The 19940-nt window shown below is 42.1% G+C and overlaps 1 non-coding gene and 1 pseudogene across 1 annotated transcript; both read left to right on the top strand.

Annotated features, from left to right (window-relative positions):
• Positions 1–5790: 5790 nt before the first annotated feature.
• On the top strand, positions 5791–5897 carry LOC125581074. Its single transcript, XR_007318785.1, has one exon. It is a non-coding gene; the product is annotated as a small nucleolar RNA R71 (small nucleolar RNA).
• A 1478-nt stretch (positions 5898–7375) lies between these two features.
• On the top strand, positions 7376–16931 carry LOC106355804 (annotated as a pseudogene).
• Positions 16932–19940: the final 3009 nt, after the last annotated feature.

Here is a 19940-nt window from a genome sequence, read left to right as displayed (position 1 = left end):
ATGCCCAAGTTCAGTTTGTAATTGGTTTCAAGAACAATGTCAATATCATATGAGCAACATGTTTCAAAAAGAGTTTTCAAGGCTCAAGAGATGCTTGTAGATATGTTCTTTTCATGGCAATTTCAATCATGGCTCCCTATGCATAATTCAAAACACACAACTTTTTTTTAAATTTTTTTTTTTTTTTTTTTTTTTTTTTTTTTTTTTTAAGAAGAAATCAAAAAATCCAAAATGCAAAGTGCTAGATATGTCAAATGCAAATCATCCAAATAAAAACAAGCAAAATGATCAGTTTTTATAGTACCTCCACCACACCCGAATCACACAGTCTCTTGTGTGACTTTGAATTTGGAGTGGTTTACATGATAGGTAAAATAAAAATTACTAGAGATGTGGAGAGATTTTAAACCGGATTAGAGTAGTTACCTTGTGACTGTAGGACATGAGCATGTCACTATGGATATGTCGCTACGGTCCTTAGCCAAATATTGCATTCTCCTCGTTTCGTCGTAGCAACATGAGGATGTCGCTATGCACGTCGCTAAGGTTGTCCGTAAAGGGTTATAGCGACATGTGTGGGTCGCTATGAGCATGTCTCCACAGCACTTGTGTTTCTTTCCTAGCCTCTTTTGAAACCTTTCCTTTTCCTGAGCACCTTCCAAACTGAAATCACACACAATTCACACAAACAAACACACAAACAAGGATAGTTCACACAATTTATTAAAAACATTCACACATATATACAAAGGATACTCTTGGGATTTCCTCCCAAGTGAGCTTGTTTTAAGTCTCTAGCTTGACTTTGCCTCCTTTAGGTTAGACTGTGGTTGGATCGGAAAGTGGAACTGAAGTTCCCAGGTCTTCCGATTTGGTTCCCAAGTAAAGCTTAGCCCTTTGTCCATTGATGGTGAACTCTCTTCCATCAGAACTCCACAAAACTATTGCTCCATAAGGTTTAACCTCTTTAACCTTGAAAGGACCAGACCACCTTGACTTGAGCTTGCCTGGAAACAACTTCAGTCTGGAGTTGTAGAGAAGAACTTGATCTCCTTCTTTAAAGTCTCTTTTCAGGATATGTTTGTCATGGAGAGCCTTTGTTTTCTCTTTGTAGATCTTTGAACTTTCAAAAGCTTCAAGTCTTATCTCATCAAGTTCGTTCAGCTGGATCAATCTCTTCTCCTTGGCACTCTTGATGTCAAAGTTCAGCAACTTGACTGCCCATAGTGCCTTGTACTCAAGCTCAACTGGTAGATGGCAAGACTTTCCATAGAGAAGGTTGAAAGGTGTAGTTCCCAAAGGTGTCTTGTAAGCTGTCCTATAAGCCCACAATGCATCATCAAGCTTGATGGACCAATCTTTCTTGTAACCCCCACAATCTTCTCCAGAATGGACTTGATCTCCCTGTTGGAAATCTCAACTTGACCACTTGTTTGGGGGTGGTAAGGAGTTGCAACCTTGTGCTTCACACCATTCTTCTTAAGGAGGTTTGCAAACAGTTTGTTGATGAAGTGAGACCCTCCATCACTGATCACAACTCTTGGAATCCCAAACCTTGGAAAGATTATGCTCTTGAACATTTTTAGAACCACCTTTGCATCATTGGTTGGACTTGCAATTGCTTCAACCCACTTAGAGACATAATCTACAGCCACCAGTATGTACTTGTTGGTATAAGATGAAGGAAAAGGCCCCATGAAGTCAATACCCCAGACATCAAACACTTCAACTTCTAGGATGGGGTTTTGAGGCATTTCATTCCTCTTGGTGATGTTTCCTCTTCTTTGACAAGAGTCACACCTTGAGACAAAGTCTTGGGTGTCTTTAAACATGTGAGGCCACCAAAATCCAGCTTGTAGCACCTTTGCAACTGTCTTAAATGTAGCAAAGTGGCCTCCATAGGATGATCCATGACAATGTGTAAGGATCCCATCAATTTCTTCTTCAGCCACTGCCCTTCTATAGAGTTGATCTCTACAAAGTATGTAGAGGTAAGGCTCATCCCAATAATATCTCTTCACATCCTTATAGAACTTCTTCTTGGCATAACCTTCAAGGTTCAATGGCTCTTTTCCACTAGCTAAGTAGTTGACTATATCAGCATACCAAGGACCCTTCTCATCAGCCGCCTTCACCTCTTCAAGTTTCTTTCCTGTCTCACAAACAGCTACCACTGCATGAATAGCCATCATTTGCTCTTCTGGAAGTCTGTCATCAATAGGGATTCCACACTCCACCTTCAACCTGGACAGGTGATCAGCTACTCCATTCTCAACTCCAGGCCTGTCCTTGATCTCAAGATCAAACTCTTGTAGCAGCAGAATCCACCTCAATAGTCTTGGTTTTGCATCTTTCTTGGCTAAGAGGTGTCTCAATGCAGCATGATCAGTGTAGACAGTCACCTTTGACCCAACCAAGTAGCTTCTGAACTTCTCAAATGCAAAGACAATGGCCAATAGCTCCTTCTCAGTTGTAGAGTATTTAGCTTGAGCTTCATCAAGGGTTCTACTTGCATAGTAGATCACATGTGACTTCTTGTCTCTCTTCTGGCCTAGGACTGCTCCTACAGCAAAGTCACTTGCATCACACATGATCTCAAAGGGGAGATCCCAATCTGGCGGTTGAACTATGGGTGCACTGATGAGTGCATTCTTCAGGTTTTTGAAAGCTTCCATACATTCCCCATCGAAGTGAAATGCAGCTTCTTTGCATAACAGCCTGGTCAATGGTCTAGCTATCTTAGAGAAATCCATGATGAATCTTCTATAGAAACCGGCATGACCCAGAAAGCTTCTTATATCCTTCACTGTTCTTGGTGGAGCTAGACCAACCATGACATCTATCTTGGCTTTGTCCACTTCAATTCCTTTCTCAGAAACTTTGTGTCCAAGAACAATCCCTTCCTTGACCATGAAGTGACACTTCTCCCAATTGAGCACCAGGTTAGTGTCCTCACATCTCTGTAATACCCTGCAAAGATTTGACAAACAAGTAGCAAACGAAGAACCGTATACAGAAAAATCATCCATAAACACCTCCATTACATCCTCAATAAGATCAGAGAAAATTGACATCATTGCTCTTTGGAATGTTGCTGGTGCATTGCACAGTCCAAATGGCATCCTTCGATATGCAAAGGTACCATAAGGACAAGTGAATGTCGTTTTCTCTTGGTCATTTGGGTGTATAGGGATTTGGAAAAATCCAGAGTATCCATCAAGGAAACAATAATAAGGATGGTTAGCTAGCCTCTCTAACATCTGATCAATGAATGGTAAAGGGAAATGATCCTTTCTAGAGGCTGCATTCAGTTTTCGATAGTCAATGCACATCCTATGTCCAGTTATTGTTCTTGTTGGTATTAACTCATCATTTTCGTTCTTAACAACTGTTATGCCACCTTTTTTAGGAACTACATGCACAGGTGAAACCCAATTGCTATCAGAGATAGGATAGATCACACCAGCATCTAACAATTTGATTATCTCTTTTTTAACAACATCTTTCAAATTAGGATTTAATCTTCTTTGGTGTTCAATTGAAGTTTTAGATTCATCCTCTAGATGTATCCTATGCATGCACAAAGATGGTGAGATTCCTTTAATGTCATCAAGTGAGTATCCTAGTGCTTTTCTATACTTTTTAAGTTCATTTAAAAGCATAGACAATTCATTCTCAGTCAGCTCACTACTCACAATGACAGGATATGTCTCATTAGGTCCAAGGAAAGCGTACCTTACACCATGGGGAAGAGGTTTAAGCTCCACTTTTGGTGCCTTGAGCTCACTCCAATCAGCTTCATGGAGGTTCTCTTGAATGTCTGCTGAGGCAGCATGTTGAGTCATTTGTGGCAACTCCATGAACTCATCTTCTCCATCCTCCTCAAGGTGAACATCTAGCCTTCTTACTAGCTCATCACTCTCCTTGTTTTCAATCATTTGGGTCTCTCTTTCAATGGTCAGGGCATGTTGAAGAGAGTCCTCAATCGCTAACTCCTCAAGGAAATCATCAGCCAAGGCATCCATCTCATCAATGTAGAATATTTCTCCTTGAGTTGTGGGCTTCTTCATCATCTCCTTGATATCAAAATGGAGAATGTGATCTTTTCCAAGGTGGAGATCAATTGTGCCATCTCTCACATTCACCATTGCTCCAGCAGTTGCCAAGAAAGGTCTTCCAAAGATCAAAGGATCTCTAGGCTCTTCATCCATCTCAAGCACTACAAAGTCAGTAGGCACTTCACAATTTCCTATCTTGACAGGAAGATCTTCTAGGATGCCAATGGGGAGCTTGACAGATCGATCAGCTAGCACCAAAGAGATCTTGCACTTTTTATATTGTGTAAACCCAAGCTTCTTGGCAATGGATAGTGGCATGAGGCTGACACTTGCTCCCAAATCACATAGACATTTCTCAAATGTCAAAGGTCCAATGGCGCATGGCAGGGTGAAACTACCAGGGTCTTCTAGCTTCCTTGGGACAGTCAGTCTCTGAATAATGGCACTGCACTCATGAGTAAGAATCACCATCCCTTCCATCTCTTTCTTCTTTTGTTCTACAGCATCTTTCAAGAACTTGCTGTATTGTGGAACCAGCATAAATGCATCAATTATGGGCATGGTGAGCTGAACTTCACTCATTTGCTTGTCAAACAAGGCTTTGTACTTCTCTAGGAGTTGCTTCTTGAATCTTCCAGGAAAGGGAAGCTTCGGCTCATAGGGAGGAGGAGTGAACAATTTCTCCTTTGTTGATGTAGCAGCCTCATTTTTGTTCTCAACTTTCTCCTCTCCCATCTTTCTCTTGCCCTTAGCTTCAACTATCTTCTCCAAGATTTCCTCATTAGTCTTCTCATCCACAATCACCACATCATCATCTACATTGATGACCACCTCCCCACCTTGTTTCTCATTATCCTTAATGAGAACTTTAGGAGGCAACTCTCTTCCACTCCTTAGGGTGATTGCCTTCATTGTCTCCTTTGGGTTTTGTTCAGGCTTTCCAGGTAGTGTACCTTGTTGGCGACTTGAGCTGGCTGTCATAGAGACAAACTGGTTCTCCAAGTTTTTGAACTTGTTGTTTAGATCATGGTAATTCCCATCAATCTTGTTGTGGAGATTTTTCAGCTCATACCCTAATTGTTTCTCACTTCTTGCTTGTCCCTCCAATAATTGTTTCAGCATCGCTTCAGTACTACTCTCTTGTGGAGGTTGTGTTGATGATCCAGCTTGTTCTTGTGCAGGTTGATTTGGTTTTGGTGAGAATCCAGGAGGGAAGTTCTGTTTTGGTTGGTAACCACCTTGGTTGTTGTTGTAGAATGGCTTAGGCTGATTGTTGTAGAATGGTTTTGGCTGGTAGTTGTTGAATGGCTTCTGTTGGTTGTTGTAGAAGGGTTTCTGTTGGTAGTTGTTCTGGTTTTGATAGTCATGTTCCTTCTTGTACCATGTACCCTGAGCATTGACATAGTACATATCTTCTTGGCATTCTACTCCATCAGCTTCAGAAACCATATGTAACTCCTCCTTCTTGTTCTTTTCTGATAGTAGCATGTCAATCTTTTCTTGTATTGCTTTCAGTTCTCTTTTTGTGGTCATATCTTCTCCTCCCCCACTTCTGTCTCTTCTGTCATATTCATCATTGTAGACAGAATCACTCTGTGCCATGTTCTCCAAGAGTTCTAATGCATCTTCGACAGTCCTCCCCAAGTAGTTTCCATTGCTTGCAGTGTCAAGCTGGCTTTTGAATTTAGGCAAGACTCCTCTGTAGAAAGTGCTTAGCAAGCTCTCATTGTTGAAGCCATGGTGGGGACATTGAGACAAGTAGGTTCTGAATCTCTCCCATGCCTCTGAAAATCCTTCAAGTCCTTTTTGTTGAAAACCAGAGATCTGATTTCTAAGGTTTGCAGTCCTTGTAGCAGAGAAGAACTTGTTGAGGAAGGCCTTCTTGCATTCATCCCAAGTTGTGATAGTATCACTTGAGATGTTTTTCTCCCAAGTGTGAGCCTTGTCTCCCAAAGAGAAGGGAAACAATCTGAGCTTGAAAGCATCCTCTGAAACTCCATTTGTTTTTGACAAGCCACAGTATTTATCAAATCTGTCAAGGTGATCTAGTGGGTCTTCCAAGGCAAGTCCATGGTACTTGTTGTTTTCAATCATGTTGATGAGGCTGGACTTGATCTCGAAATTGTTGTTGGCAACTGGCGGTCCCCTAATGCCCAACCTATTCCCATTTATGTTAGGTTGATCATATGTACCGATGGCCCTAGCTTGGCGTTGTGGTTGTCTAGGTCGAAGGTTGGCAGCTCCTTGACCATTGCCCTCTTGAGCAGCTCCAGGAGGAACTTCTTGGACATTTTGTCTATGATCATCAACTTCATAGACACCTTCCGGTTGATTCGGGTTTCTCTCCATCTCAAGCCCCAATCTATGTAAGTGGGCTTGCTTTTCTCTTTCTCTTCTCTGTCTTCCCAACTCTCTTTCTAAGGCTTTGATGTTGTCCACTCTTGGTGCAAGATTTGTTGATCCTTTGCTTCTCAAGTTCATGCACCTGTCATCCAAATATATATGAAGATAGATAATTAGTAACTTAAAAACAAAGTAAAACTCAGTCTCAAGCAAAGACTCAAACGCAATGTCACAATCAGACTAGGATCGGCAACGGCGCCAATTTGGTAATAGGTTTTTCTGCCTATTGCAAATGTTGTAGTATAGTGGGGTGAATGTCGAACCAGTCCTAGTGATGTGAATCAGTGAGAATACAAGTCATTTCTTAAGCTAAGTAGATTCAATAGTGGTGAGTGTGTGACAAGTAACAATAGCAAACAGAGCTATACAACAAGGTTTTAATCAATTTAAACAAGTGAATCCATGGGTATTGGGAATTGACTTCAAGTAACTAAGATCCAATCTAGGTGACAAGCTTTCAATCAAAGTAATCTCTTAAGTCTAAACACAATTTTAGACAAGTCCTATGTCTAGGTAAATGTCCATTTGCTTAGAAATCATTAAACATCAAATGTCTTTGGCTTAATTCAATCAAGCAATCTTTAAGTTCAAGTTTAATAACTATCTAGCAATTTTAACATCAAGTGTCCTTGGCTAATCTCACTAGAGCTTAGTTGAGTTGATTCAAACACTTCATCTAATCATGTCTGATGAGAAGTGTTTAGAAATCAGGTTTAGAGTGATCAAGACTAAACAAGCATTAAAAATACTCAACAAGCAAGTTCATACAAGGATCTAATACAATAACACCATAGATCTTCACTAAGTTACTCTAATCTCCCTAACCCATGAATTCTTAAGGAAACTACTCACTAATCTCCATGAAAACACTTAATCTCATAATAGATTGAAGCATATTCAAGTAGATACAACAGAGAATAAAGATAAACAAGGATTAAACAAGCAAATTCAAGAGAATAAGAAGAAAAGAAACTAAAGATTCAAGCTTTCTCTCTCAAGAGTTCTTGTGTTCTTCATAAAAAAATAGATAGATCCCCCATTATTGTCTGAAAAGTAGTTATATATTACTAAAACTCGAGCTGGAGTTGACCCATAAAAACAGATATTTTTCTCCGTAGTGACCATAAAAGGTCGCTACAAGAGGTCACTACGCCTGTAGCGACCTGAAATGCCCGCTACGGGTGGCCGCTAGGACACTTAGACGATTTTTCGCATTCTTGAACTCATAGCGACCTCATTATGCCGCTACGGAAGACCGCTACAGAAAGCGCTTCAACTATAGCGGTCTCTCTAACCCGCTACACACTCCCGCTACGCTACTTAGGCGCCTCAGCTCTATCTTCTGTAGCGACCATCTTTTGCCGCTACGCCTGGCCGCTAGGAATGTCATATTGATATGTGTGTAGTATTTTGATCATAAATCCCTCAATACAGCTCCAAACGACTTGAAACCACCTCCATTGTAAAGCTAACTCAATTTCCAGTGTCTCCACAAATTTTGAGCTTCAGAAGAGATCTTGAAGGCCTTCATCCGTGTTCATCTTTCACTCTTTGGACTCAAAATCCCTCCAATGGTCTTCTAACTCATCCATGGTGCTCTCCAACACCTGATATGTACAAATGCAATGATATGCAACCTAAATGTGCCTAAATGATACTCTAGATGACCAAACCATGCAAGAATAAGAAATTAAAAACATGTAAATTCACAAGATATCAGTTGTGCTACGACGATTTTGAGATTTGTTTCCTTAATAAAATTCCCCTTATTCGGTGTCAGTTTATATATATATATTTTTTAAATGATGTGTTTTCTTTCTAAAAATTTTGCTATTTTATTTGTACACAATCATATGTGTTATTTTGATATCAAGAAAAGCCAAGGGAGTAGCTTGTTAACCCTCTAGACCTAATTAATTCAGAAGTCAGAACTCTTCCTCCACCACTATCTTCGACTCCAAATGCGGCCGACCATGATCCCCAAAGAAGCTAAACCAAAGCAGAAACACAAGCAGAAGAAGATGAAGACTAAGGCTCCACCACTATCGTTCTCATCACTCCCAGGTGAAATCACAGAGAACATTCTTGCACGTCTCTCTAAGTGGAGTTACCATAATCTCTCTCTGGTCTCCAAGAGATTCCTCTCTAGCCTCTCTTCTCCCGAGCTCTACGCAACGCGGTCTCGCATCGTAACCACCCAACCATGTCTCTATTTCTGCTTAGAAGACTCTCCCAATTTCCCAATATCCCATCTCCTCAATGGTTCACTCTTTGGATGAAATCTGCTGATGAAACCCTAACTCACGACAATGATATTCTTCACGACTATTCGTTGGTTCCGGATCCCTCTTGTCCCAAACCTCATCACGTAGGTGATACGTATGAGGCAAGGCATCCTCCTTTTCTGTTCCACTACCGTCATAGAGACAAAGGTAAGGCTGTAGCTGACTAAAGAGTGAGACGCCAAGCTTCTAGAAGATGAGGTGGCATTCATCTAGAAAGGAATAATCTTATCTGCAAATAACCACCTGAGGGAACAACTGCACGTGACTGCCTTGGCGAAATGTGCTGAGCTGTACTCTCTTTTACATCTCTATTTAAGGATAAGTTTGTTATGGAAAAGATATCGAGTGTTTGAGTCGATCATAGTGTAGGTGTAGGAGTTGAGAAATCTCTTGTGAAACTTTCTCTTGGTTGTAAACACTTGATCGTTTGATTCAATAAATACTCTTTTTGATTCATTGGATCTCTGTTTTTACATTTACTCGTAACAAACTTGGTATCAGAGCACGGTTGTTACCTGAGATCAAGCATGGCGCCAGCTAAGAAGAACGATCAGAAGATCACCAAGCTCGCTGATCGTGTGGACGAGCGGATCGACGCGATCGAGAAGGAGGTGGGTAAGATCTCGTCGTTGGAGAGGTGTATGGAGAACCTGATGATGGAGATGAAGCAGATGACCGACGAGTTTGGAAAGATCCGTCTTGGACTGACAGAAGTCACAGAACAAACCAAGGAGAAGGATCGGCGGGAAGAAAGGCCGCTCTCCTCTGGTTTGATCTCTCATCCAGCGGGTGTTTTCAACGCTCCGGTCTATCAAGGAGAAGGATCGGGGAAGAGTGTCGAGGGAGGACCTAGATACGCCGGTGAAGCGAGGTTTATGGGCGAGTCAAGGTTGGAGGGTGACTCGTTCACGGCCCAGCAGCCGCCGTGGAGGGTTCCGGAGGACAAAAACTTCTTGCTGTCTCGTCGAATGGAGATACCTTTGTTCGACGGCACAGAAGCGGAAAGTTGGGTGTTGCGGATAGATCAATACTTCGAGATCGGGGACTTTACAGAAGAAGACAAGATGAGGGCGGTGAGGCTGTGTTTCACCGGCGAAGCGCTATCATGGTATCGATGGGAAAGAAACCGAAACCCGTTTGAGTGTTGGGAACAAATAAAGAGCCGGATACTGAAGCAGTTCTCGACGGTCCGCGATTCGAGCGCCGGCGAGAGGCTGCTCAGCTTGAGACAGACAAGGTCTGTGAAGAAGTTCCGGAAGGAGTTCATCGCACTCGCATCAAACGCACCCGAAATTCCTGATTCGGTGTTGGTGATAGCGTTTCAGAACGGGTTGCAGCCAAAGATCCGGGCGGGGGTGAAGTTAATGGAACCTCGAGGATTGGAGAAGATAATTAATGTGGCGGAGCTGGTCGACGGGTGGTCCGGAGAGGGGGACTCGTCAGAGAAAGGAGATGGGGCCGAAGGCAAGTTGGGCCCTAACAGCAGTGGGCGATTTCAGGCCCAAGGGCCTAAAAGTAACCATCAAGGAGGAATGGGAGGAGGGCAGAACAGGCCCAAGCCCAATACGAACACAACGACGTCACCCAACGGCGGAGGCCAAAAGCCACACAACAGGCTGAAGCCGCCGTTCCGGCATCTCACCCCGGAGGAGGTCGCCAAATGGAAAGCAGAAGGGCTCTGTTTCCGTTGCGACGAGAAGTACAGATACAATCACCGGTGTGCACGACCAGAGCTGTTGGTCCTGATGTTGTTGGAAGAAGGAACAGAGATTTACATCCCCGAATGTTCTGTCGAGTTAGAGGAGGCAACAATGGAGGAAGAAGGAGAGGTAGCGGAGATCTCAATCAGCTCGATGATGGGCATTTCCTCGTCAAAAACCATCAAGTTGATGGGCACTATTCATGGCGAGGAAGTGGTGGTGTTAATCGACAGTGGTGCGACCCACAACTTCGTCTCAACGGAAGTGATGAAGAAGCTGAACCTACCCGTCGATAGCGCCAAAGCGTACAACGTCTTTACGGCGGGAGGGATCACGATACGAGGAGCAGGGTCGTGTCCAGATGTGAGGTTGGAGCTACAGGGTGCTCGATCACTTCAAGCTTTCTGCCAATAGAGTTGGGGAGCGTAGATGTGATCCTAGGCATCCAATGGTTGGAGACATTGGGAGATACAAAGGTCAATTGGAAGTTACAAGTACTCAAGTTCAAGCTGGGTAACACCAAATACAAGTTGACAGGAGACCCAAGCCTTTGTTGCTCACAAATATCAGCAAAGGCAATGAGGAAGACATTGGAGAGAGAAAGGGAGGTGATGTTGGTAGAATACTACGGGTTGCAAGTGGAAAAGCCAGTGGTGAAGGGGACCCTTGCACCGCAGTTGACTACCCTATTAAACACATACGCTCCGATGTTCGAGGAGCCAAAGGAGTTACCCCCATCGAGAGGAAAGGAACACGCCATTGTGCTCAAGCCAGATGCCCAGCCGGTGAGCGTGCGGCCATTTCGGTACCCACAGGTACAGAAAGAGGAGATTGAGAAGCAAGTGGCCACAATGCTAGCCGTAGGCATCATGCAGGGGAGCAGCAGCCCGTTCTGGAGCCCAGTCTTGTTAGTGAGGAAGAAAGATGGAAGTTGGAGGTTTTGTGTCGACTACCGAGCGTTGAACAAAGCTACAGTTGCAGATTGCTACCCAATCCCAATGATCGACCAATTGCTCGATGAGTTGCAGGGAGTAGTGGTCTTTTCTAAACTGAATTTAAAGGCATGTTATCATCAAATTTTGGTGAAGGCAAGTGATGTTCCGAAGACGGCATTTCGCACACACGACGGGCACTACGAGTTCTTGGTAATACCCTTCGGTATGTCCAACGCACCAGCAACTTTTCAGTCACTGATGACGATGTCTTTCGGAGTTACCTGCGAAAATTCGTGTTGGTCTTCTTTGACGACATCCTCGTTTATAGTAAGACGTTGGAGGAACACGAGGAGCACGTCAGGTTGGTGCTGGAGGTGTTACAACAACATAAGCTCTACGCTAACAAGAAGAAATACGAGTTTGGTAGCTCCTCTGTGGAGTATCTAGGCCACATCATTTCAGCAGAAGGGGTGGCTGCGGATGAGGGAAAGATACAAGCCATGAAAGATTGGAAAGAGCCAAGAAACGTCATAGATCTGCGAGGGTTCTTAGGCTTGACATGCTACTACCGTAAGTTCGTGCAAGACTGTGGGGATATAGCGCGACCCCTGACGACGTTACCTGACTTCAACGAGCTATTCGTTGTCGAGTCAGATGCTTCGGGGTTCGGCTAGGAGCAGTGCTCATGCAGAACCAGAGGCCTCTGGCTTACTTCAGCCAAGCTCTCACTGATCGCCAACGAATGAAGTCCGTCTACGAAAGGGAGTTGATGGCCATTGTCTTTGCCATTCAAAAATGGCGCCACTACCTTCTAAGATGACGGTTCCTGGTCCGTACTGACCAAAAGAGCCCTAAATTCCTACTGGAGCAAAGGGAGATTAACGTGGAATATCAGTGGTGGCTCACTAAATTGTTGGGGTTCGGCTTTGAGATCCAGTATAAGCCTGGCTTAGAGAACAAGGCAGCCGATGCTCTGTCTCGGAAAGCGTTTGGACCTGAGGCATTCGCTCTGTCGGTGCCAGTAGCGCTTCAAATGGAGGATATTAGCAGAGCAGTGGAGAATGATCAGGAGTTGGGGCAGATAATTCAAGATTTGAAAGATGGAAGCACCGCACATTCTGATTTCACTCTGGTCCGAGGAAGGCTTCTACGCCATGGGAAGTTGGTTATACCTAAAGAAGCAAGCATGGTGGGGTAGATTTTACAAGAGTTCCACGACGGTAAACAGGGGGGCACAGCGGTGTGTTGAAAACACAGAAGCGTAAAGGAGAAATATTTTATTGGAAAGGGATGATGACTGATATAAGGCGTTACGTAGCGGCTTGTCAGGTCTGTCAGCGTAAAAAATACTCCACGTTAGCCCCCGGTGGCTTGCTGCAACCACTGCCAATTCCACTTATCTGTGGGAAGACTTGTCGATGGACTTTATAGAAGGGTTGCCTAAGTCAGAGGGCCACAACGTGGTGCTGGTGGTAGTTGATCGCTTCTCAAAGTATGCTCACTTCTTGGGGATGGAGCACCCATTCACAGCGGTCAATGTAGCGGTGCTGTTCATTCACGAGATCGTCAGGTTACATGGGTTCCCTAAGACCATTGTGTCGGATAGAGATAAAGTTTTTACGGGGTTGTTTTGGAAGGAACTGTTTTGTCTGTCGGGGACTAAGCTATGCTTTAGCACCGCCTACCACCCACAGTCTGATGGACAGACAGAAGTTACTAACCGTGAGCTGGAGACCTATTTGAGGTGCTACGCTAGCGAGAAGCCTCGCACTTGGGCACATTATTTAGCTTGGGCAGAATACAGTTACAACACTTCATACCATTCAGCGATCTTAATGTCACCATTTAAAGCAGTGTATGGGAGAGAACCACCAGAGTTGATGGCATATGAAACTGGCTCTACTGCAAACGCTGATTTGGAGAAAAGGTTGATAGCTCGCGATGATCAACTGGCCTTGATCAGACAACACTTGCACAAAGAGCAACAAATTATGAAGGGACGAGTTGACAAACACCGAAGGGACATTGCATTTGAGGTTGGAGATAAGGTGTTTCTCAAGCTGCGTCCACATCGTCAGCAGACACTCGCGCGTCGAGCCAACGAGAAGCTGGCTGCTAGGTTCTATGGACCCTATGAAATAGCTGCAAAGGTAGGGCCCGTGGCATATCAACTGCTTTTACCCCCGGAGGCTCGTATCCATCATACCTTCCATGTATCACAGCTGAAGGCCGCCATAGGAGAGAGTATTGCGCCGGTCTCTATTCCACCACAACTCACGGTTGATGGGGTCATGGAAGCACAACCAGAGGAGGTCCGTGAGGGTCGCATTAACACTAAGTCAAGTCAGAAGGAAGTGCTAATTAAATGGGTGGGGTTGCCAGTGGCTGATTGCACTTGGGAGGAAGCAGACAAGATTGCAAGACAATTTTCACACCTTGACCTTGAGGACAAGGTCAGTTTCAATGGGGGCGGTAATGATACATATGAGGCAAGGCATCCTCCTATTCTGTTCCACTACCGTCGCAGAGACAAAGGTAAGGCTGTAGCTGACTAAAGAGTGAGATGCCAAGCTTCTAGAAGATGAGGTGGCATTCATCTAGATGGGAATAATCTTATCTGCAAATAACCACCTGAGGGAACAACTGCACGTGACTGCCAAACGGATCTTTTGGCGAAATGTGCTGAGCTGTACTCTCTTTTACATTTCTATTTAAGGATAAGTTTGTTATGAAAAAGATATCGAGTGTTTGAGTCGATCATAGTGTAGGAGCTGAGAAATCTCCTGTGAAACTTTCTCTTGGTTGTAAACACTTGATCGTTTGATTCAATAAATACACTTTTTGATTCATTGGATCTCTGTTTTTACATTTACTCGTAACAGTAGGCTATTCTTCCACCGTGTTTGTTGGTTCGGATATATACTTAATCGGTGGACCCTCCAACGGACCACCCTCTTCACTTGTCAGTATCCTTCATTGTAAGAGTCATACGTGGCGTGATGGCCCTAGCATGTCGGTGGCACGTCGGGTGCGTCTGCTTATTTAATCCATGGGAAAATATATGTAATGGAAAAGTGCCGGAAAGATGACAATTGGATGGAAGTATTGGACATAAAGACTCAGACTTGGAGTCCCCTGCTGAGCCATGGAGCTACTGAGTTTCGCAGCGATTGGTTTATGATCGACATGTTTAGAGGAAAAATTTACCCAGTTGCTAAGAAGCAATATGCCTATGACCGGAACAAAGGTACTTGGGAAGTTGTGAAAAAGCACAAGAGATTCAGGTATGCAAATGCAGCTAGGTGTGTGATTAAGATTTGCAATACGAACATGTGGACAAAAGTCAAGGGCTCGGATTTGGAATTCTTTAGTACGGATAGTACATATAGTTTCGCAGAGGGGTGTGTGCTTACTATATGTAACCACAGTGAGAAACTTTTAGTTATGTGGGTTCCCAGGTTTGAGGAATATAATGGAAAGTTAGAAAGCAAAATTTGCTGCGCGAAAATTGTGGTAGAGAAGTGCCATGAAAATGAGGTTTGGGGTAAGATAGAGTGGGTTAATGAAGTGCTTACGGTCACTAGTTCGTATAAGTTCTGTAGTCAGTTGGATTTGAGGATTCTTGAAAGATGTTATGTTTGAACAAGTTTACAAATTTTTCCTAGAGTGGTTGATTTCTTTTGTAATGAATATGTTTTGGGTTTTATGTCTGTGACTGTCTCTCATGATAATTTGAGAACCATAATGTTGTTTTGTATGAATCATTAATATCGTCACAATATTAAGTTGTAGTAAATTTTGAAATGATTATCTTATCAGCTGCATCGTCATATGTAGGCGCGTTGTTGGTTTAGTGGTGAACTGATTTGGAAATGGAGTGTGGATGAGCTCTTATGTTCTAACTTCTAAACTAAATTTATGTTATATTTAAGTCGTGTCTCTCGAACCAATCGAAAGCTTGTTGAACCTTGGACTTCTCAGTTGTAAATTCGATAGACAAGGCTTTCTTGATGAACATGTCCGATTCAGCATTAGCTCTGAAAGATCATTTTAATGGTCTTCTTGATCGTCTTCGTGATCTACTTCGAGTATTAACCTTTCGCATAAGTCGTGTGAGGCAGCGAGAAAGTTTTATAAAATCATAGTTGCAAAGCTGAGGAATCAAGTACACGAAACTTTCAGTTGAAAATCTCCTATCCTGAAACTCCTATATATTGTTTCAATTTGATGGTAAAAAATATAATAGATAGATTGTGACCATCTAATCTCTAAGCATTTTGATGGTTTAACTCTAGTTACACAGTAAACTGCGATTAGACAACTCTCAAGTCTATTGATGCAATGCTGTCAATTTATTTAAAGGCGTAATGTTAATGATGTCAGAACGTAGAGGAACTCGAATGACTTTTTAAAAAAACTGTTTTATTTTTATGGGAGGTATTCAATATAAAACAACCACAAGAATAAAACAAACCGAGTAGTTTTTTTTTTTGTCATCTTTGAATTTCATTTAGCTTAGACTGAAGTACCATCGTTACATGACAAAAGTCGACAAGAGTCGCAACTCTTCCGAAGACCATAGCCGGCGATTTCACATATCGAACATCCCAGAGACCCATATTAAAAACATAAATAGAAACCTTACTCTAGAGACTAACACAAACAAGGGATAATGACTTGAAATACTTAAAGATCAAAGGAACTCAAACCGAAATCCATAACAGCACCAGGTCGCCAATCATAACCAAGAACCTGAAGACGCACGAGTTGAACTCAAAAACAGAGACTTGAGAAGACCACAATCCATCAAGGTCACAACCACAACCTCACGAGAAACAACACCGGCGGAAACAATAAAAAACCGAGGCGCAAAAGGAGCCAATAGCAACCACTACCGCGTCTGCAATAAGACCACGAACAACCCAAGAGAGGAAAGGCACAAGGTCGAACCTTGAAACTCCAAGCGGGGAAAACGTCTAAAAGGATCAGCAGCTCTTGCACGCGGACCCTCGTGTACCCAAACTCAACCATCTACAAAGCAAGAGAGTGGTCACGTCCTCGCAAGAGAAGAGCCGAAGATCGAACCCATAGCTTCGTCTTGATACCTCACACCATAGAGAAGAAGCAAGTAGATGCCTACACAACAGATTACCATCCAAGAGACGAACCCAACAAAAGAGACCCTGACAAACACAGATTACCAACGGCTCACGAGAACGAGGAGAAGCATGAGCACACCTGATCAAAAGCTACGACCAAGAAGAATGAACGGCTTAAAGATACCAAGTCCGGAACATATAGCCTCCCCATATCCTAATCCGTTGAGAAGGCACTTCACACACCACTAAACTTCAAAGGAAGACAAGCCACATCTCAAACCCCACAAGAACTAACAAAGCATAACCCTAACGGAAGAACCGCAAACAAGAGATTCTTCAAGCAATCAGAAATTGTATCTCTTCACCAGTGTCGGACCCAAACCACCATTCTAAAACCACCGCAAAGACCACTACAAAGCCCAGGCCTTATGAATCTCCAACCCGAATCAAGCAAAAAGGATCTGAACCACGAACCAGCAGAGACCTCCGCTGTCACCAACCACACGGACTGCAACCACCTACCACAGTAAGGATCCACACAAGACCCCGACAAAGCAAGAGGTGTCCGAGTCGTTCCCTTCTACTTTACCCCGAGCCTTAAACCTTTATTTATCAAAAAAACTTTTTCTTTTCACTAAAAAAAAACTTATAATAAACCTGGCTTAAGGAGGAAAATCTGGGGAAAATTATGTAAGATGAATACGATGGATTCAACAGTTCCAAAACTTATAATTTTAAATGCATAACATAAATACAATGCATCCACTTTATATGAAAAATCAAATATTTTATTTTTTATTTACTATTAATTAAGTATATGAGAAGTTTACTTCAATTTTTTTTTAAAATATTATAAGATTTTCTAGTTTTTCTCCGGATCAACCGGTGTTGGTTGACAGTTTAATAACAGATTTTTGGGTTTTAGATCTCTAGTACTAAAAGAAAAAAATTCTTAAAAAATCTACTTCTGCAAGTTTATTGGATTTATTCATTAGAAATTTAAATTATATCATTAAAAAAATCTTATTTAATTTCTCCACAATTATATCATTTAAACCTCAAATGCGGGGTCCACCCACACACTATCATCTCCACATCGGTTTATATGTAGTAGACTTATTAAGTTGGTAAATACACAGCAATTATTAAAGTTAAATATGTTGTTGCTTTGTTGAGTTTACATGTCGTAAAACATTGACCCTTCAAGAAGTTATATATACTAGGTGCATAGTCCCCGCGGTCGGCTACATTATAGGTGTATTGTATAGTTTTGTTTACGGGATTTTATTGTTTTTTGTCTATAATGTGATTGATGAGACTTTGGATATTACATAGGTTGATGAGTTTGATATAAGAATGAACGACGAAGTCATATGTTGATATTTTTATATCTTATATGTTCAAAGTTGAGGGTGATGAAACTTGTTAGTGTTTACTTAGGTAGTTGTTTGTATATAAATCAAATAGTGCATGGAAAAAGATAATAAATTTGGATTTAAAATGTTAGGGTTTCAAAATAACTGGGCATTGAATCTGTGGTTTAGTCTAATACTGAAAAAACTGTTAGGACTTCAACTCCTTTTTTTTCTCTATGTCGGGAATGTGGGCACTAATTTTCCGATTCATGTAGGTAAAATTGTTTTTCAGTTTGTGAGATTGAAAACCGTAGATTAATTTTAAGCATGATTGATGAGAGGTTTACTTGCATCAGCTTCGTCTGCCGTGGGTATTGAGTTTCGTCGGCGTCAAATGTTAGACATGCAAGAGAGAAGATCTGAATATGTTAATTTCGTGTTTTGTTTTTTCTTCTCTCGTGTTTTGTGGGTTCCACTCTTTGCTCAGGCTGTACAATAGATGAAGTCTGGCTAGACCGTCTCACTTCTCTGAAGTATTCCCTTGATTAAGCTCCCACCAACATTTATCTTCTGATTCTGTCTTGAAGTAGAGGAGCTTCCAAAAAAATTAGCTTCCATCTGCTGTTCCGCTTGGAATGGAGAGTTCTGAAATGCCGCATAAAAAACATATTGGCAAATAACTAATGATTGTCAACAACTATCACTATACTAAATAGAAAATAAATCAAGGTTTTTTGTTCTGCACAAACTAAAATCTTACAACAGGGTTGTCGCGGTCTTTTTTCAGGAGCAAGATCTTTTTCTTCCCAGAAACCATAGTCAATGCAATCCTTGGGAGAGAGCTATCCATGACAGAGGCTAAAGTCGCGTAGATGAAAAAATAGATCAGAAACACAGTAGATTTTTTCAGATAAAGAAAATATGAGATAAGTTGTTGACTAATTACCAGTTTCAGTTGTTGGTATGTCATTCCACTTGAATTTGCCTGATTATAATCTTACTTGGAGCTGCCAAATATGCTATGTTTACCAATTTCTCGGTTTGTGTTCGCAATCACTTGGAGCACCTAGCAACCTCAAAACGATCGACTTTCACAATGGAATCTGCTTTCAAAGATGGCATGTAATGATTAGCATGTCCGATGGGAGTAAACCCATGAATCACGGAATCTGCAAATAGTATTATCCAACAAAGAATCAGGAAATAAATTAAAACTATTATGTTAAATAAGTGTGATAGATCGAAGATTAACTTACCTTTTCATCGAGGAAAAGAACCGTGTTTCCCACAAATTCTCTGTCTTTCTTGAAGTTCAGGGAATCCCATAAGCGGAGGAAGCCAGTGGCTATGCTCTGACTACTAAGACCAAGACGGAGAGACTCGAAGGTTGAGTGAGGGACGCCGGGACGCCGGTTTGACGAACTGGAGAGGCAGAGAGAAACATTTTCTAGAAGATGGTTAAAGCTAAGAGGAATCAATGAGTTTTGTGGAGATGCAGATTGAGTTCATCAAAGATGAGAATCATATATATATGGTTTACAGAGGGGCTACAAATCAGGAACATTTATGATCAAGCGATTTAAGATGGGGACATGAAGAGTTCACCGGTGAAAAAATAGATTACGAACATATACACGGCGCAACTCTGTAACTCAGACTTGTTTGAGACAATGATGAAAAGAACCCATATTAAACTACAACAGTTTACAATATAGGAAAACCATAATTGTTGCAAACTTAAGCTTTTTTCATATAACGTGATGAATCCCATTTAAAAATGAAACCATAACACACTTGTAGGTCCGACCCTCAGAGGAAGCCGAAGAAGCAAGGGCTTCCAACCTTCATAAATATATATTAGGTTCGGCCATCAATGTACAAAGGTATCAGTTAGCTTAGTGATATAAATGTTAGTGTTTATATCTCAATAACCCGGGTTCGAGCCATGAGCTTGACACTTTTTTACACTTTTTAAAAGTGGGGCCCACAAAACGATGACTTTGCGCGCTGAGGAGTGAGCAAAAACTGATCTATTATAATATAGATTTGTTTTATGTTAAACAATACTAGATGTGTCGAGCTTATAATATAATAACTAGGTGACC

This window comes from Brassica napus, chromosome C1 (assembly GCF_020379485.1).
Source record: "Brassica napus cultivar Da-Ae chromosome C1, Da-Ae, whole genome shotgun sequence".
Classification (NCBI taxonomy): Eukaryota; Viridiplantae; Streptophyta; class Magnoliopsida; order Brassicales; family Brassicaceae; genus Brassica; species Brassica napus.
The sequence above is the reverse complement of the archived record's forward strand: the minus strand, read 5'-3'. Positions and strand labels throughout refer to the sequence as shown.